The sequence below is a fragment of the Coffea arabica genome, chromosome 5e (genome assembly GCF_036785885.1).
Source record: "Coffea arabica cultivar ET-39 chromosome 5e, Coffea Arabica ET-39 HiFi, whole genome shotgun sequence".
NCBI classification, from domain to species: Eukaryota; Viridiplantae; Streptophyta; class Magnoliopsida; order Gentianales; family Rubiaceae; genus Coffea; species Coffea arabica.
Window position 1 is genome coordinate 23,293,581 of NC_092318.1, and position 15,540 is coordinate 23,309,120.

Below are 15,540 nucleotides of genomic sequence, written 5' to 3' on the forward strand. Positions count from 1 at the left end.
GAGTTGTAGGACACCTTAGCTTCTCCAAAAAAACTTCACCAAATCACTCACTAGCACCAAATGGAGGGATTTTATGGAGTAGAAACAAAATCAAGCAAGTGTTTTGGAGGATTTGAGCTAGATAGTTGCCAAACTTTGAAGAGTTCTTCTTCCTTCCTTGCTCAAGGTGGCCGGCCACTATAGAGGTAAGAAATGGTGATTTTTGTGGTAATTTTAAGATATTTAACCAATTGGTCAAAAGGTAAAAAAAAATGAATAGTAAGTCATAAGTTGCCACCAACCTCATAGTGACACATGTCACCTCTTTAAATGCAATCCTATCCTTCTTTTTCACTCTCACATCAATCCCTTCACATCCTCTACTTATCTCTTAACACCCGATAAATTTCCACCAGTATCCGGAATTTACCCTAATAGGCCGAATTTTTCCAAACTTTTCGCACTAGTGGGTCCCATATCCGATATACGCTCATAATTTCTCAAAAACTAACCGATACTAGAAAAATCATTTAAAAGCTATATTTACTCATAAAATTTATTTGCACAATTTTTCGAATAAAGAAAAGGTGGAAAAACGTATAATTAAAAGAAATTAAAACCTAGAAATTAAGAAAATTACGGGTCCTCACACTCTCTCCCCCTTAAAGAAATTTCGTCCTCGAAATTTTCTTATCAGCGGAATCCACCAAATCTAAGGTACCCAACGGATCTTACCTTCTACGTCCTCAGACGAGTCAGGGACCTGATGATGCTCCAGGGAATATACTCGAGCCGGTACTTTCGCTCCAGTCCCTTCTCCTTTCGACTGTCCAGGGTTGGTCTTAGCTGGTTGCTGAGAGTTAGTCTTGGTTGGTGGCGGAGTCCCTCTCCCTTCACGCAGTCGTGCTGGACAGTTAGCAATTCGATGTTCGGCGCTACCACAGCGCAGGCATTTTCCTTCTTTCTTCCAACAATTTGCCTCCGTGTGATTTGGCCCTCCGCAATATCCACAGGGACCTCGAGTAGCAGTGACCGATCCTCCCGGTGAGACACCACTGGCCACCCCCGGTTGTCGTACTCCCCCGTTTCCTTTTCCACTCTTAGGGGGTGTGCTCTTATATTCCTGTTCCGAGCTGCTCCCAGGAAAGCCCCTTTTCTTGGTTTGGAAGTTTCTAACTTGTAGCCTCGCATCTTCAACCCGTTGAGCTTTCTCCACAGCGTCACTAAAGGTACTAAGTTGAGCTACAGCCAAATCCTTTTGAATCTCAACATTTAGCCCCTGAATAAAACGCCTTATCCGTCTTTGTTCGGTTATGATCAGTTCAGGCGCAAACTTAGACAACCGAGTGAATTGACTCTCATACTCGGCTACGGTTTGTGTTCCCTGGCGAAGCCGAATGAATTCATCTTCCTTCTTTTCTTGGATGAGAGGAGGGAAAAACTTGGCATTAAATTCTCTCATAAAGTTTGCCCACGTCCTCAGGGTTTGTTCTCTTTCCCATTTCATTCGAATGACATTCCACCAGGAACGGGCGGCTCCCTCTAGTTGAAAGACAACAAATGTCACATGTCTCTCCTCGGTATAGTGTAAGGCAGCGAAAATATCGATCATCTTCTCCAGCCACTTCTCAGCTACGTCAGGATCAGGGCCTCCAAGAAATTTGGGTGGGGAGAACTTCTGAAATCTCTCAAGGGCTCTATCCTCGCCCTCCATGTGATTACCAGGATTCCCAGGGTTAGGGTTAGGGTTTTGACCTTGTTGGTGCACCACTTGGGCTAGCAAAGCAGTCATTTGCTGCATGGCAGCAGCTATTTGGACATTGGGGTCAACCCTAAGTTCAGGGTTTGGTCCAGATGAGGTTTCCCCAGTACCCCTTTCAGGCGTAGGTTGCCTATTTCCACGCCCACGGCCCCGTCCACTCCGTGTACCTTCCATGAGTTTAACTTGGTCTAGGCAATAATACTAAACCAACATAAGCACGATGCATGTAAGTAACACTCAAAACTTTTATGATAACACACATTTATACATTCCAAACAAGATCAAAACATATACATACAAGCCGGTCAAAATTAAGCCACACACATACATACAGCCAGTTAAGTCAAGTACAAACATAGACGATCCACCGAGGAAAGGCCTTTCTAGTTCACCAAATCCTTTCTAACCTAAGCCCTCACATCTTTCGTATCCGGGCGCAAGAATCCCATCTAAGATAATTCACAACTCGAGCCGGCCGGTCCCAAGAGTAAATCATCCATATTACAGATTCCTACCCGACATACATATCTATCTTCCTCAAATCCCATGATAAAGATCTTTACACTTATGACATGTCTGGTTCATAACTTACGCTCAAACGAGCACTTTGACATATTCATGAAATCAGGACCATACACCACTTGGCCCAAGCTCACTCCGCGCAGAGACCACGCGAAGTGGCTCTGATACCACTTGTGACAGCCCCACTTTCCCCTAAGGCGAACCAAAGGGGTTAGCGGACTGCCTGCCCAGCTCTCGCCAGGACTACGGATCCGTTTACGTCAATCTAATACGTTCCGGAACTTACCAATGCGCGCAACCAAGTCAAAATGGCAACATAACCCAAAATAAGAAAATGAAATCCGGAGTCGGCCATAATAGTAATCGACCCGTCAGAACCCAACCGAAAGAGCACGCAAACATTCACATCTGAACTTTAGCGATTACAATCCAAAATGACATACAAAAGATTTCAAAAGTTAATACATATACATGGTTTGCCAAATCAAAAGAGAAAACGCCCCAAAAGTACACTTAGGGTTTTACTACATGAGCTATACAAAAGATATGTTCAACTAGCTCAATTTGGCAGCCATTTGTCAAATCCAGACCAAAAGGGTTTATTTTCCTGTAAGGAAAACAAAAGGGAACAGAAAGGGGTGAGCTAGCTCAATGAGGTACCAAACAGATAGCAATAAAATCATGGCATTTCACGTTTAGCAAATCAAGTACACATGCCAGATGTAAAGCAAAGGAACCAATGATTCAAATCAGAAGGATACGGGTGGCTCTCAGGAGCCAAATTTCCAGCGCAGTACTTGATCCAAACCAGTTGACTCTCCATCAACGTATATAGAACCAACGCGTCCGTAGACCCCTCTTTACACCGAATTCTGTCCACCAAACACCCCTTTACCGGGCCGCTCACCGTAACCGAACAGAAATGGTAATACTCGAGTATACCCGGAATCAAGGGTCTCAATACCCAAAATCCCCGAACAGACTACCGTGGTTCGTTATCTAATCGTCCAGGCCCTTGCCGGCCCGACTCGAATATAAATTCATCACAACAGCCGTTCAATAGGCTCAAAGTCATTCAAATACAAGATTTAGCTAGGAAAATGACCGGAAATGAAAGTTAAGCTCGAACTCGGAAAACAGTTTTTGGCATCGTTTAGCGGTTTTGGTACCACCGGCACTAAGATTATCGGATGAAGGTGAAAGATACACCCTTTCGAAGCTAAGAGATAGGGCTACAATGTTACAGAAGGTCACTCAGCCCAGTTTCGAGTGAAACCAGGTCCAAAATGCAATATACTACACCAGAACCGCAAAAACAGATTCACAAATCGCATTCTGGTGCACACATCATAAATCAGGCTACCTAAGTCCAAATCCAGTAATTCCAAAACCATCCGAAAGCTAAGAAACTGGTATACAATTCATCAGAAGACCTAAACAACCGATTCTGAAGCATTCCCAACCAAAATAACCCAGTACAGAAGCAATTCTCAAATTCGGGTAGAACCAGGGCAGCAAGGGTAATTCCGTCTTTTCCAAAGCTACGTTACTCCGATTGACCTGAAATGTTTCAGGAATCTCTACAATATCATTCCCTACAACTTTCATGTTTTAACCCAAGGCCAATTCGGCCTCTAACTATGAGCTACAGTGCCGGGCAGAATGAAGAACATGAAACCCTAGGTTTCCAATTTTCTTTCCAAAACAGAAATTGCTTGCAATTAACCACTTTTTCCACCTTCTAGCTTCCTTAACTATCATCTCCAATCATCATACATGACCACATAATCATATTCATATGAAAACAGAAAATTCATACATAAATATAAAACATCACCAATTTCTACCAAAACCAAGAAATCTTCCACCAAATCGCATCTTTAACCAACACAAGTCATTAATTTGACATTATCAAGACTAAAGAAAGAATTTCCTAGTTACTCACCTTGCAATCTCAAGAAAGTAAGCAACTTAGCACCAATTTCTTCCAAACAACTTCACCAACAACCTTACTACTACTAAGCTAAGGATTTTTATGGAGGAAATTCAAGTTTAATCGGTTGGCTTGAAAGATTGAGCAAGTTTAGAGACAAGAAAGTTGAGAGCTTTCTTTTCTTTTCTTCCTAGCAAGAAAGTCGGCCAAGGAGCTTCAAAATAAGAAGAATTTTGGGTCAATTTTGGTTTAAAGGGTAAAGGCATGAATAGTGGTCAAAGTCCAAGATTAAATCACAAGGTGACACTTGTCACCCTTTTGGTTTAAAACTTATCTTTTTGTCTCTCCAATACAAATCTCTTAACACCTTGTAAAATAATATCACTTAATACAAAATTCCAACAAGTTGTCAAAAATATAATGCATTTACCGCACTAGCGGGTCCCACGTCCAAAATATACTTCAAAATTAACGTGGACTAACTTGTATCAAGGAAATGATTTGAAAACTATATTCCCTTATAAAAATGTGTGGGAAATTAATATATTGAAGAAAGGCACAAAATTATAAACGAGTAAACAAAATAATGTCGCGAAAATATATAATAAGTTGTGAGTTCTCACACTCATTCTTTCAGGGCATCACATACGCTCCCGAATTGGTGACCAACGAGAGGAAAAGGATAAAACGGTTTGTATAGGGGTTTATTGTAGAAATCCAGGAGGGTTTGGCTGCAGCCCAAATCTCTACATTTACTGAGATTCTAGAGAAAGCACAAAGGGCCGAGAGTGCAAGAATGCAAGTTTGGGACTTCCACAATAAGAAAAGGAACTTTTCTTGTCACACTTTTGGACAGGCTAGTAAGAGTGCACAACCTTCCAAAATGGGAAGAGGAATGGGAAGAGTGAGGTCTGCTGGAGCTTCAAGGGGAGCTTTATCCAGAGGAGGTCGTAGTGGGCCGGTTCAAGCAAGGGGAGTGCCTTCTAGTGGCTTGGCAGTAACCCCTCAAGTTACTTGTGGTTACTGTGGTAAACCCAACCACTCAGAGAATGATTGTTAGAGAAAGTCGGGGAAATGTTTGTTCTGTGGTAGTGCCGAACATCAACTCGTGGGCTGTCCGAAGGCGCCAAAAATAGGAGGTAGCACCCAAAGGCCAGAAAAGTCAACCTCTAGGCAGACTAGTGCTGGAGGGAGTCGACTAAAGGTACCTGCTAGGGTTTACGCCTTGGATTACCAACAGATTCCCGAGGCGACTGAGATGGTTGAAGGTACGATCCCTATTTTTCGCCGTTTAGCTAAGGTTTTAATTGATCCGGGTGCAACACATTCCTTTGTAAACCCTAATTTCATGAGTGGGATAGACTTGAAACCAATTAAGTTACCTTATGATTTGGAGGTTAGGACACCTACTGGGGATCAAAGTTTAATCGCTAACTTGATATATGAGGATTGTGAGATATGGGTTGGAGAACGGAAGTTACTAGCCGATCTGATGGGTTTAGCGATTAAGGGATATGATGTGATCCTAGGAATGGACTGGTTAACCCGTTACAATGCCCAATTGAATTGTAAAACAAAGTGGTAGAATTGTGCATTCCGGGGGAGGCAACCCTGAAATTGGATGTAATGGGTAGGTTAGCCTCATCTGCACTTATCTCAGGGATTCAAGTTAGGAAAATGTTAAGTAAGGGAGCTCAGGGATATTTGGCTTTTCTTATTAATACTCTTAGCGATAAAATGAGATTGGAAGATATGCTTGTAGTGAAGGAGTACCCAGATGTCTCTCCTGAAGAGTTAGAGTCTTTACCCCCGGAAAGGGAAATAGCTTTTAAGATCGATGTGATTCCGAGAGTGGCACCTATCTCTAAGACACCGTATAGAATGGCTCCCGCTGAATTGAAAGAATTGAAGTTACAATTACAGGACTTGTTGGAGCGGGGTTTCATAAAAGAGAGTGATTCACCGTGGGGAGCCCCGGTCTTATTTGTCAAGAAAAAAGATGGGAGTTTAAGGCTGTGCATAGATTACCGAGGCTTGAATGATGTTACCGTTAAGAATAAGTACCTGTTGCCCCACATTGATGAATTGTTTGACCAATTGCAAGAGGCGGTGGTATTCTCGAAATTAGATTTGAAACAGGGTTGCTATCAATTGAGGATTTTGGAAAAAGATATACCCAAGACTACTTTTAACTTGAGGTATGGACACTTTGAGTTTGCAGTAATGCCATTTGGATTGACTAATGCACCTGCTGCTTTTATGGATTTAATGCACAGGGTCTTTAAGCCTTATCTGGACAAATTTCTTGTGGTATTTATTGATGATATACTAGTGTACTCTAAGACTACGGAGGATCACGAGAAGCACTTGAGAATTGGTTTACAAACCCTGAGGGAACATCAGTTGTATGCTAAGTTTAGCAAGTGTGAATTTTGGTTGAAAGGAGTAACATTCTTGGGACACATAATTTCTACGGACGGGATTAAAGTGGATCCAGCCAAAGTTGAAGCGGTCTCTAAATGGAAACGACCGGAAAACCCTACTGAAGTTCAAAGTTTTATAGGGTTAGCAAGGTATTATCGGAGATTTGTCAAGAATTTTTCTAAAATTGTTGGACCCATGACTGAGTTAACCAAGAAAAGTGGAAAGTTTATATGGAGTCCTAAGTGTGAAGAGAGTTTCCAAAAGTTGAAGAGACATTTAACAAGAGCACCTGTATTAGCTCTACCGAATGGGAAAGATAGCTTTGTGGTCTACACAGATGCTTCCAAGAAAGGCTTGAGATGTGTATTAATGCAAAATGAGAAAGTGATAGCGTATGCCTCTAGGAAGTTGAAACCGCATGAAGGAAATTATCCAACTCATGATTTGGAATTAGCAGCTGTAGTATTTCCTTTAAATAAATGGAGACATTACCTTTATGGAGTAACATTTGAGGTTTTTACTGACCACAAAAGCCTTAATTACTTGTTTTCTCAAAAGGAGCTAAATTTGAGACAACATAGGTGGATCGAATTTTTGGAAGACTATGATTGCACGATCAAGTACCATCCAGGGAAAGCCAATGTGGTGGCTGATGCTTTAAGTCGTCAAGTGCAAGTGACAAGATTGATGATTAAGGAATTGCACATGTTAGAAGAAGTTAGTTATTGGAACCCTAGACTTGAACCAAGAAAAGCAATTCTTGGGAATATTGTAGTGAATTCCACTTTGTTAGAACATATCAAAGAAGCTCAGGAAAAGGACACTGAGGTGCGAAAGTGGTTGGAAAAAGTAAAAAAGGGAGAAAAGTCAGATTTTAACTTGGGATTAAATGGTATATTGCGGTTTCGGAATCGGATAGTAGTACCAAAGGATGAAGAGCTTAAGAAGGAAATCTTGGAAGAGGCATACCGATCGAAGTTTACGGTACACCTTGGAGGGAATAAAATGTACCAAGACTTGAAGAGTTTGTATTGGTGGGAGAGCATAAAGAAGGAGATTGCCCAATTTGTCTAGACCTATTTGATTTGTCAACAGGTTAAAGCTGAACATCAGAAACCATCAGGACTTTTGCAACCTTTAGAAATACCGGAGTGTGATGTGATACTCACTTGAAGCGATCTAGACAACGAATCACCAACGGTTTAGCAGCGGAAATTTGACCCAAATCTAATCCCCGAGATAACGAACACTATTGATATTATCTCAACCCGTTACCTAATGAATTAGCGAACCAAACTATAGGTAGAGGAACGCCACAACCAAGGAGTTACTTGATTGATAAGTTCACTTGAATAACTTGAGAAAGATTCTCAAATATTCAAAGAGGCTCTCTTGGAAAGAGAAAAGTGAAAACTCACAATTTTATTGATCTTCAAAACTGCCTATGAAGGTCTCTTGCCTTGGCTATATATAGCCATACAACTTGAAAACCTAAAGTGACTTGAAAACCCTAACTCGGCTAGGCTAGGCCATTGGCCCGATTCTACTACTCAAATCCACTATCTAATGGTCAGCTTATAATCGATCCAATGAAGGCTTTAAGCTGGCCCAACATAACCCAATAAAAGCTAATTAACCAACTTAAGTTATAGTGAGCCTAGACTCTATAAATCGGATCCAACTCAACATGAGGTCTTGGACCGAATTTATTCCTAGCAAATAAAATAGAAATCTAGAAAATAAACTACTAACTATTACTAAAAGATTCAATCTCTTGCAGACCAAAACATGGCCCATAAGCGGCCCATATTTCGTATCAGAGTGGAAATGGAAAAACATCACCATGGATTTTGTATCAGGGTTACCTAGGACACAAAGAGGTCATGATGCCAATTGGGTAATAGTGGATAGATTGACCAAATCGGCTTATTTTCTGCCGATTAGTATGAAGTACCCGTTGGAGAAGTTAGCTAAGTTATACTTGGATGAGATTATCAGGTTACACAGGATACCTGTAAGCATTGTGTTCGATAGAGACCCTAGGTTTGTTTTGAGATTCTGGCAAAAGATGCAAGAAGTGTTGGGGACTAAATTGAATTTCAGTACTACTTACCATCCCCAGACTGATGGACAGTCTGAGAGGATGATTCAAACTCTTGAGGATATGTTGAGAACTTGTGTTTTGGATTTTGGAGAGAGCTGGAGTAAGTTTTTGACGTTGGTGGAATTCACCTATAACAATAGTATTCATTCTTCTATTCAAATGGCCTCGTACGAAGCACTTTATGATCGAAAGTGTAGATCTCCGATTTTTTGGGATGAAGTAGGTGAACGCAAAATCTTAGACCCGACTATAGTGCCTTGGATTGAGGAGGCGAATGAAAAAGTGAAGTTGGTACGCCAGAGGATTCAGACCGCACAAAGTCGTCAGAAGAGTTATGCAGATAACCGTAGGAAGGACTTGGAATTTGTGGTTGGAGATCAAGTATTTCTTAAGATTACACCTCTGAAAGCAAGTTTGATGGCAGGGAGAGGAAATAAGTTACAGCTGAGTTTTGTAGGACCTTATAAGGTTATCCAACGCGTGGGAAATGTAGCGTATAAGTTGGAACTACCACCGAGTCTATCTTGAATTCACAATGTTTTCCACGTATCCATGCTTAAGAAGTATCACCCAGACACTTCTCATATCTTGCAACCGGAAAGTATTGAAATTGATGAAACGCTGACCTATGAGGAGAAACTGGTAAAACTCCTATATCGTAAGATGAAAGAATTGAGGAGCAAGCGGATTCCATTGGTGAAAGTTCTTTGGAGGAACCATGGACTAGAGGAACCAACCTGGGAAGTTGAAGAAGAAATTCGAGAAAAATATCCAGACCTGTTCGTAAATCAAGGTATAATTTCGAGGACGAAATTCTCTTAAGGGGAGAGGATGTGAGGACTCGTAATTTATTTTATTTTTATTTATTTATTTTATCGATTTATTCACTTATTTATTGGTTTACCCTAAAATGGTTATTTTTATGATTAAGTACTCAAGTATTAGTTAGTTATACTATCGTTATAAGAATTTCTTAGAAATTTCGCTTTATTGCGCACAAGTCTGAAGTTCGCGTTTTCGCGGGCGCGACTAATTGGAGGATTTTAGAAATTATTGTTAGACTACTAAGAGTGGATAATAATAGTGTTAAAGGAAGTGCATTAGAGGTTTAGTGCACAAGTGAAACAAACCCGAGAGGAAACGGGCACGAAACGCGCGCGTACTCGCACTATTGGTGTGACAGCCCCACCTCCCCCTAAGGCGAACCAGAGGGTGCGGCGGACCGCCTGCCCAGCTCTCGCCGGGACTCAGTCGAACCTTAATCCAATCCGAAATAAAACCACAAGATCAAACGAAATAACAATCCAAAACTTAAAGCGAAACTTATATACATTTCTATCTCAAAAGGAAGTACAAATATCGAATATACAAAGGTTCTCAATTTGTCATACATCCAGCTCATGCCAAGCACTAAGGCGAGAACCATTACAAAACAAAAAAACTAGACTAGGCTAACCTACACTAGGCTCTCGTCCTTGCTCGCATCCTCCTGTTAAGGAAAACAAAACTAAAGGGGTGAGCTAAAAGGTCAGTGAGGTTCCGAACACATATTCAACAACAAAGCCAATACATTAACCATCGATAATCAATAATTCAAGAAACATTTACAATGGAAAGCGATAATAACACATACATTAAAAGGATACGGGCTCACAGGGAGCCATTTGTTCGTTCGTTCGTTCTCCTGTCATTCCCCTTATTCCTCCAATCATTTGAAAATGCATTTTTGTAAATAAAACCCTCGTTTGATCGTTCATTTCATTCACCCTCTCCTGAACATTGGCCAGGCTCCACCAACCTACAAGGTAATACTTGAGTATACCAACGTTCACACCCAGGGTCACCATATCGCCCGACCGAGCCCGCTTCTGGCTCAAGTCGATCGGTAACGAAGGGCAGGGCCCAGTTCAGCCAAAAGGCTTACATCATGCACAACTAATGTCTCAATCATTAAATCGTTGAAAATTTCACGTTTCATTTAGGTCGAGCGCGATAAAGTACACGCTCGCCTAGAAAATTCATTTTGGAAATCATTGGAAACACTTAACACATTATCAAATAATAACAACAAGTCATGAAGTCAAGGAGAATATAACAAACAAGGAACACTCACCTATGTACGCAAAACAACGTGCAAAATATTCTTCTAGATATTATCCTTAGTCACCGAGAAAACCTAAGATTAAACGAGAAAGAATATTACAGCTCATCTAGCACAAACAATTAGGTGAAATCAAAGAAACTCAACAATTGATGAGTAGAACGTATAAAAAAACTTTAAAGTGAAACGAGGACATTTGGACCCATGGACAAGAATAATTAGGGTTTCGTAGACCAAACGTAAAACCAAACTAAAGACAAGTCGGAATCCAACTAGATAGGCTAAGAAATACTATTTTCGGAATCGTTTATATGGTTCAAAATCATCTTATATTCAAGTAGATATTATACACTAAAGGTCTTAATGAAATTCATGAAAAAAAAGGAGGTCAAAATACCCAAGAAAATCCTAAACCACTCCTCTTTATTTGGGTAAGAGTAAGTACACATTTGGAGTTTCCAATTGAAGAAGGATCATGTTTTAAGATGGAAAACGGTCATAGTATTTGCCAAACGAAAAATATACAAGTGCAAATAGAAACTTAGCCCTCGAGCGAAAATTTGGGTAGCACGCCCTTTGTATTTACCTATTTCCCAGCCATTTATCGCTTCATTATTTTCCTCAATCAATCCCAATATTACACACAACATAAATAGCCACTCAATAGGCTCAATGTCATATGATTACCAAATCAAGCTAGGACATGTGCGGAAATGACCTTTAGGTTGGAAAACAAAAGGCAGATTTGCTGTTGCTTAGCGGAACTAACACAACTGAAGTGACACTAGTCGGATTGAGGTAAAATTTACACCATTTCGAAGCTAAGAGAAAGGGCTACAATGTTGAAGAAGGCCACTCAGTCCAGTTTGCAATGTATCTAGGTCAAATTTACCAAAACAACCCCAGATTTTCCAGTTCACAGTTCAACTAGCAGTCCTGATTCATTCAATCATATCTCAGCACATACAACTCCAATTCAAGTGATTCCAAAGCCATATGAAAGCTAAGATACCAGGCTATATTTCTTAAGATGACATCAACAACCAAATCAGTAGTATTCCCAGTCAAACTAACCAATTACAGAAGCGGATTATCAGTTTTGGACAGAAACAGGGCAGCATGGGTATTTCGGTCTTTTCACAGGCTACGTTGACCCAATTGGGCTGAAGTTTTGTAGGAAACTATAAGAAATCATTTTATACAACTTTTATGTTTTAACCCAAGGCTAATTCAGCCTCTAAATATGAGAAACAGTACCGGGCAGAATGGGGTTTATTGAAACCCTAATTCCGAAATTTCCTTTCAAAGCGGAAATTTTCCGCAAATAGCCACAATTTACGCACCCTAGCTTCATTCTAGATCATTCCCAACCATCATCCGTGGCCAATCAATATTAAACATATAAAAACAGAAAAATCATGAATAAATAGAAAAATTCACCAATCTCAACCAAAATCATGAAATAGCCCACAAAATCACCTCTTAGACTACCACAAGCCACTAATTAAACATCATTAGATAGAAAAGAGAGGTTCCTTAGCTACTCACCTTATCATCCAAAGAAAGGAGACAACTTAGCACCTTAGTCTTCCAAACCACTTCACTAATCACCTCGCAATCACTAAACTAAGGGTTTTTATGGAGAAACTTCAAGATTAATCGGTTGGTTTGTTGGATTGAGCAAGATTGGAGCAAGAAATTTGGAGAGGTTTTCCTTTCTTTTCCCTTGAAGATGGCCGGCCACAAGAAGCTTGAAATGAAGATGATTTTTGGTCAATTTTTGGTTTATTTGGTACAATGGTGAATAGTGGTCAAATGTAAGAATGCATCTCCAAGTGACACTTGTCACTCCAATTAATGCATGGCTATCCTTTTGTCCCTCTCACACCAACTCATTTAGTAACCTCTAGATATCTCTTAACACCTGCTAAAATAAATCCGGTATCCAAAACTTAACCTAACTGGCCGAATTTTTCCGAACTTTTCGCACTAGCGGGTCCCACGTCCGGTATACGCTCTTAATTTTTCAAAAACTAACCGATACTAGAAAAATCATCAAAAAACTATATTTACTCATACAAATTACCTAGAAAATTTTTCTAATAAAGAAAATGTAGAATAACATGCAATTAATTAACATAAAACCTAAAAATAAGAAAATGTACGGGTTCTCACAATTGGAGAGTTGACTTTTATGCACTTAAAGCTTACACCTACCAAGCTTCTCCAAGAAGCTTGCATCAGCACCATCTCTCTCTTTTCTCTCTCAAAACAGTCAAAACCCTCAAGGCCAGAAGGAGCAAAAAAATTTCTTCATCATCTTACTCAAATCATCCATCCATTTCACTTCAAATTTGCCACACAAACTCAAAACAACTTGGAGACTATCTTGGACTAGGAGAGGAGCAACTTATCCACGGTTTCTTGGAGCTTCTTAGTGGCCGAAATTCTGGTCTTCAACATCCAAGAAGGTAGCAAATCATCCAACCTTTGAAACTTGATTTTTGAGAGTTAGATTGGACTTGGAAGCTTGTAGCTTCATGTGGGTAACTTTGGTTGGTTGAAAAACATGTGAGTGGGCTCTATGAAATCCCACAATGGACCTGTTTGGCTGATATGATGATTTTGGATGTTATTTATGTTGATTAAGTGTTAAACTAGTGGTTATATGTTGAAAAAGTGGAAATAAACTCAAAGGAAACCAAAGGGAAGAAGGGCCGGATTCTGCCCTATTTGTGCAGAGGCCTTGGTTCAATTTTTTTGTTGTTAAATTGGCTTGATTTTGATGTAGATATGTTGTATAGGTTGTGTGAAAATTTTACACCAAAAATCACTTGATTTGTTTGGCCAAAAGTTGCATTTCCGAAAATTCTTCAAAGCTGGAAACGGGTAACAGGGGTTACCTGGGAGCGAACTTTAACCGACCGTAACTCTTTGCTTCGACGTCGAAATCAAGTGTCATTTATGGCATTTGAAACTAGACAGTTCCATTTTTCTAACAGTATAAAATGCATCTCCTGATTCGACTTGAGAGAACCGTACTAGCTCTTCAAAGTTACCTGTCCTGTTTCACTCCTGTGCTAGAGAGTCAATGAGGTGCTGCGACTTGTTGCTTAAATTTGAGCTAGCTATGGACTGAATTTCATAATGATTTCTTTGGATGAATTGTATCCTTATGTATGTAGTTTCCAACACCACCAACCATGCCCAATTCCAAGTTGAATTGACTGAGTTATGGCCAAATTACAGAACTGCGTCTGTGATAGAAAACCCTAATTTTGGGCTAGCCAATGGCTTATTTCGAATTGGGACTTGTTATTTTGAAACTTTTGGTGTCAATCACCTACCAAACATATTTTGGGTGTTACTTAGACCTTTTCTTCATAAATGAACCATGTTTGAGATGATTTCTTTGGCTAAAGGTTCGAAAAAAAGGAAAAACGGAAGCTTAAGGCCGGATTGGTTTGTATATTCCTAGAACTTTAGTGATCTTGTTAACTGACTTCCCATATGAAATTTTACATGAAATCTGACATAGGAGTAGCCCTTATATGGTAGTGTAATCATACCAAATTTGGTGCCATTCCAAGCCTATTTCGATTCCCAACTGAAGTCCCAAAGTTCATGTTTCAAATCTGAAAAATTGCCAATGGTCTTCATTTTTGAACCAACTTTGAGCTGCTTTATATTGGCGCTCAAAACTTTAATTCTTGTTCCATTTGTTTTTTTTTTGAACTTTGACTGTAACTCTAATTGAGTTTCAAATTTGAGAGGCTAGTTCGTATTCTGTGAATTTTGCCGAATTTCCAAAGTTTGCCAAAAATAAACCCCGAATCTATCTTGGGAGTCCAAGTCAGCAACTTTAAACCAAAATTTGAGTGTCTTCCATTTTGAATCATGGAAAAGTGTCTTCTAGGAATGTTTAGTACTTTAGAACTAGTTTCCAACGGTACCAAGTTTTCCAATTTTGGACCTACGAAGAGTGAGATATGATTTTTCCAAGAATATACCTCAAATCTGAAATTTCTGAACTTAAAGGAAATTGAGTTTTAGAACTTTTCCCTATCCTTCAATACTAATTGACCATTTTGGACTTGTTTTCACGAAGGAAATCAGTTTTTCCTTGTGTTATTATACACCACCTTCGAATCTTGAATTTTGAGCAAGTAAAGCTCTATTTCGTGATATTTTCTTAGATTGTACAAGTGTACAATCTCTCTCTTGATAAGAGAGGATTTATAAGTAATAGTTAACTATTGTTTGCTCAGACGTTCAAGGGGACCTTCAAGAGGATCTCACAGGGGACGTTTAAGTACTTGATCTGTGCAACGCACTCTCCTTTTGTCTAAGTGAGTGTCAAGTGTGTGAAAATGTGTTACATGTTGAATTGTTATTGATAATTGAGCATTTTGAAAATGTTGAGTCGAGTGTGTACTTTACCGCACTCGTTACCATTTAAGTAAACTGTACTTGAATTATTTGACATGAAATACCTGAAATCAATGTTTACGTGAAGTGTACTTGAATTACTTGAAGTGAATTGCTTGAATTGACTTGTTAAGTGAATTAAGTGAATTAAGTGAAGTGTTTCAATGATTAATTATGCTATGGCTGCATAAGTCGAGTGGAGTGAATCTCCTCGACTCCTAGTGATACTAGTGGGGGACGCCCAAATCTCATCGGCCGACCTTGCAACTCGAGCCGGCATGGGTACG